The sequence below is a fragment of the Pundamilia nyererei genome, unplaced genomic scaffold (genome assembly GCF_000239375.1).
Source record: "Pundamilia nyererei isolate P.nyererei 1_Seehausen unplaced genomic scaffold, PunNye1.0 scaffold00069, whole genome shotgun sequence".
NCBI lineage: Eukaryota > Metazoa > Chordata > Actinopteri > Cichliformes > Cichlidae > Pundamilia > Pundamilia nyererei.
Window position 1 is genome coordinate 29,194 of NW_005187470.1, and position 10,689 is coordinate 39,882.

Below are 10,689 nucleotides of genomic sequence, written 5' to 3' on the forward strand. Positions count from 1 at the left end.
ACACTCAGCATTTCAGATCATTTTAAATACAGCAATCTGGAAAACAAAAAATTATCCCTGTACACTTTATTGGAATGTAAACTCGTCACTTACAATTTTCTGCCACCTCCTCCTTATTCTTAAGCTGCTATGTCTGTGACTGACAGTCATGCATAAACAATGGGACACTCAAGCTTTTGAAGCTGGCAGTGAAGAGCCCTCACATCTACAGTCTGGGTTTAAAAGGCCTTGAGTAGCTGGAATTAAGGTTTTTATACACCATAACTCACTTGCTTACCTTGATATCCTGGTTTAATTTTCTCACAAAGCAGTGTTATGCACAACACTTTCGCTTAAAATGCACTTCAGCTGTATGCGGTCATTACCAAATTGCTCCGCACAGTCAAAACGATCTTTATAAATAAACGGGAGCTCTGCAGGAATATGTCGCAGGGATTACTGAAGGAGAAAACAGCCTTTGTACAGCCATTTTGCAGCTCCGTTAATGTATTTCTTCATTACCAGGAGGCACTCCTATTTCCTGAAGCGTGAGCCTTAATGGGATTAGATAAGGAGAGGAATATGAGCTGAAACCAAGCAGCACTCTTTATTACAGTTGGCCTTCAACCCAGGCAAAACAAATGGAGCACACTCAAGAGTTCAGGAGGGCTTTCATAACAAATGAAGTGAGGAGATGAAAGTGATTAAAGTAAGATTATTTTAAAATATAAAAACAGTTATCTAACGACTAAACGAATTACTTTGCTTTCGCCTGTTTGATTACCCTCTTTCCACCGTCTGTGGGACTGGTTCTCTTCTTTGCTGCATACTAAACTGTCGGTCAGCCTCTGTATCACATAGACAATGACTGTTAGACCACACATTAACACTGTCACATATAAAATGTTCGAGTCATCGTCTTTTTAATCCTTTTCAACATTATTTTTTATTTTCTCTTCCCACATGTTCAGTGGACTCTATTACCTAATCACTCTGGTTTATAGACTGACAGAGACACAAAGCACGAGGGAAGAATTCAGGAGCTCTAATTCTCTCATTCTCGTTCGCTGACTGATAGGAGGGATTACTGTAACAGTGCTCACTGATATAGATCAATCAGACAGGCAGTCGCTCTGATCTTATACAGATACGCCTCAGGCCTGTCTTCTTAACACCAGGGGTTGCTCTTTTACGCTTTCACACTGCCGCACACTCATTTAGTGACATCCAGACAAAGCTCAATGTCAAAATGCACCAGGAATCAAAGAAATTGCAATATAATATGACGAGAGTGATTGTGTTGATGATCTACTGGGATCCTGTGTGCACAAATTAGCAGTACTACTAGAAAGCAGTCAAATGCTGCTCCTGAAAAGAGCAGGTTGAAAAGTTCGCCTTGAATTTTTTGGTGTGTGCCAGCCGGCATCATCACAAGTGTTCTGTTGTTTCGTTTACACCAGATATATGACAGCTCATGTCTCCTCAAAATTATTTCTGTGTGAAGACTCCAATCCATGACCGCTCTAATCAAACACTTCCAAATGTCTTAGGCGCAATCAGACCAAGGGCAGACCTGCAAACAACGGAGAGATCATGATTCATTTTCTTCAGTTTTCAGAAACAGGAACGCCAGCATGCTTATCTTTAAAAACAGTGGCTGTATTTAATTTGTGTGCAAGAAAAGTTTTACTAAAACTTTTATATAATTTTACTGCTCTGACATCTGACTCACCTTGAACACTGTAGTTGTTTTAACCTGAGAATGTCCTCCATTTGCCTTCTAACTAATCTATTGGTTTTCTTGCTCTGTGAAGCACAGTGTGGGATTACATACGGAGACTGGGTTCTCAGGTGTCCAGTTAGAGGTCAGGGTACATCATATCAAGCAGACTGTAGGCTGCAGTCTGTAATTTGATAAGAAATTAGATTCAAATATGAGAGAGAAATCTCAGTGGTGTTAACTGACACCACTGCTGTTGTGACAAAACCATTAGCTGCCCTTTTCTTAGTTCTTTGTGCCACACTTACACTCTTCTTCTCTGTTTTTATTCCTTGTATGTTTCTTATCTTGTGGAAAACCTGGATTAAAGTAAAATGCTAGTCTACAAGAAAAACATATACATTATATTATACACTCACCGGCCACGTTTTTAGGTACAGCTGTTCAAATGCTTGTTGATGCAAATATCTAATCAGCTAATCTTTTTGAAGCACAACCTGCTGAAGTTCAAACCAAGGATCAGGATGTTATTTCAGAAACTGCTTTTCTGCTGGGATTTCCCCCAAATAACCATATCTAGGGTTTACAGTGAATGGTCCAAGAATGAGAAAATATCCAGTGAGCTGCACTTCTTTGGGGAGAAAAGCCTTGTTGAGGAGAATTAAGGCTAGACTGCATCAAACTGATAGGAAGGTGACAGTAACTTAAATAAGCAGTGGTTATAACAAAGAGATGCAGAAGTGCATCTATGACTTTGAAGCTGATGGGCTACAGCAGCAGAGGATTGCACCGGTTGTCACTCTTGTTAGCTAAGAACAGGAAACTGAGGCTACAAGATCGGACAGCAGAAGAATGGAAAAATGTTTCCTGTCCTACGAGAAAGCATGGCTCCATCCTGCCTCATATCAACAGGTCAGGCTACTGTTGGTATAATGGTGCAAGGGATATTTTCTTATTGCTATCAATTCAACATGAACCAAACTCTCTAAGGAATATTTGTAGTATCTTGTTGAATCTATTCCTTGGAGATTTAAGGCAATTCTGATGACAAAAATGGGTCCAACCTTAGACTAGCATAACAAAGTATACCTAATAAAGTGGTCACTGAGTGTATGCTTGTATGTCATTTCCCTGCAGCTCCTCACTAGCCCTTAGGAGTCAGTCTCTTCTTAGGACTCAATCAGGCACAAATATAATTGTCAATTATAATCTGGAAAAAACATGGACAGGTTAAGTGAAAGCAGAGCTTAATAGCAAAACTGAGGAAAATGAATCTGAGCTGCAGTAAACTCAAAGCTTCATTTGATGATAAATGAGTCAGATAAAGTCATTTATCAATAACTGATTAAAATGCAAAATGGAACTGTTTTCTGCTGAGTGTTCAGATGATTCATCTTCTCACATTTGGCAAGAAATCTGTGCAATTTAATGAATTCGCTGTTTAGTTAAAAACACAAAACTGTTAACAGGGATTTGTTGCTGCCCTAAACCCATTTAGCAATATGTACCTGGAGCCCCCAGAGGAGATACAGTATCTACAGAAGAAACATATGTTACGTGTTCCACTTTAGAAATAAACGCAATTGAGGATGGGAAGAAAAGAAGTCTTTGAAGTGGGAACTGGTTAAAATCATGAGGTGAACAACAGGCCAGCGACAACACTGGCTCAGATCAGCGAATAAGGTTTGCTGCAGAAAAGGTCAAATGATGAGATTCACACACAGAAAAAACCTAAGGCATCAAAATAATTTTTGAGCAAGTTTTTCCAAGTATGAAAATCGTTTGTGTTCATGAGCTGGAGGGCCAGATGGACTCATTAGAAAAAGAAGAAGAAAAAACATAAGAACGCAAAACAAGCTGACTCAGAAAACACCAGCCGGGGAACATTAGTAAAGTAAATTTTATAAATCTGAATGCTGGAGAAAATCGGTTTCAGTCATTAGAGAACATGTCAACTCATGGAAGTGAGCACAGCTTAGTCATTCATTTGAAAGTGATGACTGCAGTTCAGGAAAAAGTTTGTTTGGAAGTGATGACTGATGAAAGTCAGAGAGTTCTGAGTCTTTTATGGTTTGAATCTAGTTAGCTTTTCCCCCGGCATTCCTGCTTTGCCCTCTCACTAGATCCTTATTTGTCATTCCTGTTCTCTTGTTTCTTAGAAGCTTTCCAAACACATACCAGGTAAGGCTAGCCCTATCTCCAGCTCTTTCCCCGTATAGCTGATTCTTCAGGCTGCTGAATAGCTTCTCCTTTTTCGTCTTTCTGTTTGTCATAACAGAGTTTTTGACTTGGATAAGGAGAGGGATAAAGCTGCAACAGATAGCAAGAAAAGCATCATTAACAAAACAGAGCAGTCCAACTTATCCTCTCATCCCTGCTCTGTGACGCTACACACCCCAAAGTCTGTGACACACATTAAACTGAATGGAATCAATTTTTCTATCCTATTTGTAGCAGGACCGAACATTTTACAGCATCTTTTGTGGGAATAGCAATAAACTGAGGGTTTGACTGTAATAAGCCTGTTGTAACGTAAACAATAGATGTTTCTGTGACATTTTTCTGGGTCTATATTTTCAGATGAAAGTATAGACCCAGACAAACGTTACAGAATGCTATATATATATATAGGCACAGGAAAGCGCTGAGGTGGCGTAGATAAAAAATTTATATTTTCAGATGCACAAATGCACTGTGTGTGAGAGCATGGAGAGAGAAAGCACAAAGAAAACTCGTCCTGTGGATTTCAAATCCTTTTCTCAGTGACTTAATGGATTTTGAAGTATGCTTTTAAGATTTCAGAGCATGCTGGATTAGGAAAACATTTAAAGGCAGAGAGGGCTGAGGTTAGGACTTGAGGTAAAAAGAGGACCTGTGGCAACGCACTCATGTTTGGCTGAGAGAAACATTACAGCTGTCCAGCTGAGATGACAAGACTGCAGGAAACATCTTAGATCAAAAGGCTCTTAAGTCTTAGTGCTGCAAGCAAAGCACAGCAACTGGTTAAAACCAAACTCTGACATGTTTTATCACATAAAAGATTCATATGCCTTGGAAACCTTTAATAGCTACGAACAACATATAAAATTACAGAGCAACAGTTAATTAATCAAAAACTAAATAAATAAATACATAAAAGAAACAGTTTCTACTCTAATCCAGCCCTTGAAACCCACAACAGACAGCTTAGGCAAAACTGTAAATCAACAATGTCAGTGCTTCACTTTGTGATATAACATAAATTTAGTAGTAGCGAAATATAGACACAGTGAAGAGGAAGAAGTAGCACCTGGTAACCTAATACATCTGTCAACTCTTGACTCCAGTTTAGAGAATTCAAGCAATGTAATCAAATTACATTCAATGTAAAAAAAGAAAAGAAAAAAAAGGTGTGCACCCTGTCTGCATGACTTTTTCAGTCTTTGGTCTTTGGTCTTTGAGTCTTCAGTCTTTTGGCCCACTTTTTGTTACAACATTCCTTCCGGTCATTGAGGTTTGTGTCATGGTCCCTGTGCCCCGCTGTTTGACCCTCTATTAGGCAATATGTTTGTGGTTTGTTTGCTCTCTCTCTCTCTCTCGCCGCGGCGACGCTCATTGCGGGCTCCCGCTGCTGGCCCACACACCTGCTCTCATCAGCGCACCGGCCGCTGATCCCAGCTGATTACTGCACTACTTAAGATGGCGAGTCTGCACTAGTCTTCGCTGGATCGTTGAACTATCAGCGTCAGTCAAACTTGTGTATCTGCCAACCTGTATCTTGAAAGCCCTTTGTTATTATCCCGCTAACCCGACCTTTTGTGTTTAGATCGTTTTTGGAACCGGATTCTGAGAGGAGTGACTGAGGAGGAGCTTTTGTACAGAAAGTGTGGAGCACCTTTTCCCCTAACCCTGTTTCCCACGGACCCTGGCGACCCGGACCCGTTTCCCCTGCACGTTGTACATAGCCACTTGGTGATTGTGTTCACTGTGAATAAACGCACTGTTCTTCGCTTAAAGGAATACCCTGGCCTGTGCCTGAGTCTCTTTCGGAAACCATATCAGATTGCTGGTGTTCATTTATGGATTTCTGCTGTAGGTTTGATGCTGTGATTGGGATGATTGTCCTGTTGCATGACCCAATTTTGGCCAAACTTTAGTTGTCAGACAGATGGTCTCACATCTGACTCTAGGATATACAGAGGAATTCATGTTCAATTCAGTGACTGCAAGGTGCCCAGGTCTTATGGCTCCAGAACAAACCCAAATCATGACCCCTCCACCACCGTGCTTCACAGTTGGTGAAGGTGTTTGTGCTGATACGCTGCATTTGGTTTACTCCAAACATGGTTCTATGCATTATAGACAAAAATCTCCACTTTTGGAGAAAGTACTTAGCTTTTCATATACTGTTTCAGCCTTTTGGCTCACAATTTGTTAAATAAATAAATGTAGTATGTCACGTCTTGTTGTTTATTGGCAGCTCTATTTACTTAATTTTACTTAATTGTAAGATTATTTTATTTATTATATTTTAAGACATGGTGGTGAAAACTTGAAATTCAACAGAGGGTGTCCTTTATTTTTTTTTGCCATGTCTTTATGACTGTTTGAATAAATAGTGTAAAATTAAATTAAAATTAAGTTTTTAGTGGTGGATGAAAGTTTGCTGCATAAACACGGAAAAAACAAAAATCCTACTTTAACACAAGTTAGTCTTCAGAAAAAGGGTTGTTGGCTTTACAGAACCATCTCCAAACATTTTTTTATTTTGTTCTCTAAAAGGTTCGATCTCTGTCAGTTCACAGTCAGACAGACTGAAATGCAGAAATTCAATGCATTGATTCTCCACAGAAGTGGTCGACCACCAAAGAACACATTAAGAGTGAGCGGTATAACAGTCTGGGATGTCACAAAGGAACACATAGAAACACCTGAGTTTCTTTCTCACATTGGTTAATGTTCATGTTTATGAGTTCACAATCACAGGAACACTAATCAACAACGGTGTTTGTGCAGGACTGTAAGGAGAAAGAACGCCGCTTCCTGTCCAAGTCGTTGTTGTTGAGACCAAAAGAGATGCTTTCAGCATTTACTGCACCTGAGCTGTCATAATTACAGGAACAATTTATTTTAAATTATATCAACAAATTAAAAATTTTTTTTCCATGATTTTAAAAGTAGGCCATGTTTCTACTAATAACAAAAAAAATATGCAAAGAAGAATAAAATCAATGTTTTGAAATATTTTCCCAAATAAATGAATGAAAGTATATTTTTTGGTTTAACTGGTTTCCCTTTGTCTATCTATGTTAAAATCTAGTTTTGTTTTAGGTCATACAGTGAGGGGAAATAATGATTTGATTCCCTCCTGAATTTGTGAGTCTCTATTTTCTTATGGTAGTTTCCCTTTAATGGACTATTAAATACTTATTTCACTCAATGACACACAATTCAATTCATAACTTTTATGAAATGCGTTTTTTCTGGTTTGTAGTTGATTTTCTGTATCTATTAAAATGTAAGTGACTAAACAAATTTGGTAGGAGATCAAATAATTATTTCCTCCAATGTAGTTGTGCAGAAATATGTATTTAAAAAGGTTTTTATTTCAAGGCACCACTCTGTTGGTTTAAATGTCAAACTTTCTAAATTTACTGAATAGCCTGCCTTTTTAGATTTGGGATAAATATGATTACACTGAGACACTTTTTGCTTTTTGATAGTTATGTTATACGGCAGAATGTCAATGGTTAAATAAATGCAGAATTTTGTAACTGGATAGAAATAACTAACTGGGAAAACAGGACACTTAAGTGACAAAAAGTGTGTTTACACAGTGATTATGGAGATGGAAACTCAATTTTAAATGAATGAGTAACTAATGCAGAGCTGCTGCTGTAGTGTTGGAATATAACCTTTTTGATCAAAAGAAATTGATAAATAAAAACATTGTCCTTCCAATCCATGTCCTCATGTCCTGCTTGACCTCCCAAGATTTTCCTTTTCCATACAAGTCATGAAGCCATCAGTCATATCAAAGCTACATTACAGCCTGAAGGCTAAACACAGAGAGGTAAGAGAGGGAGAGAAAAAAGAGATTGTGATCACTGATTAAAGAGTGCATTGGGTGAAGTGCTGTGGAGTTTAATCCTCTTACACCATGCAGCTGTGGAGTGACAGTGTGGAGCAAGAGCCTGAGAGCAGGTGTGGAGGTGGGGTGGATCTGCAAGAGTGGAACACAGTGTTGTGTTTTCATTTGGTGTCATGGGCTTAATTCAGAGAAACATCTGTCATAGGCAAAGAAACAGCCATCTGGAACACAAACCGGCATCCGGCGTAGATATTTACCCCAGCTCACAGGACTGGGGGAGATAGGTAGCCACACCTACAACCAGAAAATACTTTTTCAATAGTAAATTCTTTTAGTTTAAACAGCTTATGCATTCCTTATTATCATTACATTTAAACGATGTAACTATAAATATAATCATTCCTGTAGTCTGGCTGTGAGGGGCTGGTAGGCGGTCATTTCGGGATTATATGCCGTGGACCATTATGGAAACTGTTCACAGTGCGCTGGTTTAATGCTTAATCAATTCCTCATACATAAAACTTGCTTGATCTCCTTTTTATTATGTACTAGAATAACGAGTAAATCACCCAGGGCCTCCCTGAAATAGTTCGTCAATAGAGGCAAAGGGGCATATGTGATTCCTTAAATCTACCATTCCCAGTGTAGCGTGCTTCAAAGACAGCTTTCATGTGTCACCCCCCAGGCCTACGTTGTCTGTCCTGTTCAACCTCTGAGATCTACTCCGAGACTTTCCACTAGACTTAAAGCTCTTGAACTCATTGTGCCATCTTTTACCTCAGGACTTTGCCATGTGATGCTCATTCCTGTCACTAAAAGTGTGTTTGTGCAAGCAGCATCCTGAAAAAGCGGAGGTAGCCTCAGTACCAGGAGATGAGACCATGCATTAAACATGCAGCCTCCGTGTACCTTCTCCATTTTTAATGGTGCAGTTGGCTGTGGGTCTGAATGTAAACACGATTTTAACAATGGGGTGTTGACTGCATATGACAGACAGGAGGAGAGAAACATAACACACACGACAGACATGCTGTTATTACATTTTTAATGATTTGTAAGACTGCTGTACATATTTTTATTTTGTGTACTTCTTTGAGAACAAGAAGTTTTGCTATATGATAAAGGATGAGATTTAAGCACATGCTTAAACCAAGGATAGTTCTCCTTTTATTTAAAATTGCTATATTCTGCAGCCTATTTTGTTATTCACATAACTACAAGCACACTGCTTTTAATGGCAAGCTATCAGAAAACATAAAGATCACCAACTTTGTAGTTGCAGATGTTTAAATGGAAATTTCTCAGAACTTGGTGCACACTGTATTCCTAGCAAAGCCAAATCCAAGAGATACCATCATTTGTTTGGGATGGGTATCGTTTAGTTTTATCCGATACCGGTGCCAAATCGGTACTTTTGAAACGGTGCCGGTGCTTAAACGGTGCTCAAACCGGTGCTTAAAGAATGGAGAACACAAAATTGGTCCAAAAACCTCTCATGTTCAGCTGTTTTTTTGTAAAAAGATAACAATGTTAGCCTTTTCTCCAGCTATAGGGCATATATGGTATCACTCTTGGTTGGAAGCAGTGCTTAAACAATGGAAAAAACAAACTTTGTCCAAAAAACTCTCATGTTTAGCTGTTTTCCACTTTTTCTTTGGTCATTTTAGCCTTTTTGGCCAGGGTGAAGGGAGTATCTGCCATCAAACAAGAAGACAGCCGCATGTAGCTATGATGATGTTTGCTAGTTCACCTTACATGCATTAATGTAATAACGTGGTTAGCCTACTCAACGTAAATTATACACGAACAACATTAAGCTACTCACGCAGAGAAGAACGGCACAGTATCACAGTATCAGCTTAAAGCACTTGTTGCTGCTGAGTTTGCATATTTTGCTGTGAAGTACAGCCAGACTTTTGACCGCTTCGCCTTTTTCGTCATTTTTAATCTGTAGCTCTGCTCTAAAAGAACGTACGTACCTGGCCCCGCCTACTATCTTCGGAAACGTAAAATGATTGGCTAGAATCTAAAGTGTATCACAGCTCAGGAAAAAAAACCCACCGAAATAAAGCACTGAAATGTGCGCTGCTTTTCGGTCTGGTTACTGATGGCACCGGTCCGGTACCCATCCCTACTTGTAACAACAGTGCATGAGTGAGTATAAATAGTGATCAAATTGTAACGTAAGCCACTGTTTGTGAAGGCGTTTTACACACTAATTTAAAGGTTCATACAGTAAGCTAACTCTTTTTGCTGTCTGTAAACTGCTAAAAAGGTTTATGTGAAGGAGGTTCCAATGTCTTCTAAGAGAATTTTCAATAAACAAATGAATCCTACATCCTAGTCTAAAGCTGATAACAGTCAAAAACAAGTTACTCCTACTAGTTGCAAACATACATGTTGCGTTTGCTCAGTGGATACTTTGTAAATAGTCTAATGCAAAACTCTGTGCAGTTATATGAAACATTAAGTAAACCTTTACTGCTTCCATAGGAATTAAGAGGGTAACAGCCAAACCCTCCTAATCAAATGTCTATGATTAACCGATCATCAGCAAGTGTCTTGCACCCTCTAAAAAAGAATTCCCAACAAATTCATCCCAAGGTCAAAGAGTACAATGCTCAGGAAAAAAAAAAGAGCTACACTTCAGTCTCTACAGGCCTGAGTTAGCATGTTAAATATTAAAGTTCAAGACAGAATTAGAAGAAGACTGAAAAAGTATAGCTCATTTAGAACTGCTGTCAGGAGTAATCCTCTTCTTTCTGAAAAACATGGAAGCATGGATCAAGTTTGCAAAGCTGCATCTTAACAAACAGCAATACCTCAGGAACAACATCCTTTGGACAGACGAGACCAAAGTGGAGATTTCTGGCCACTATCAACTGTCAAATACGGTGGGGGAGGGGTGATGATTTGGGTT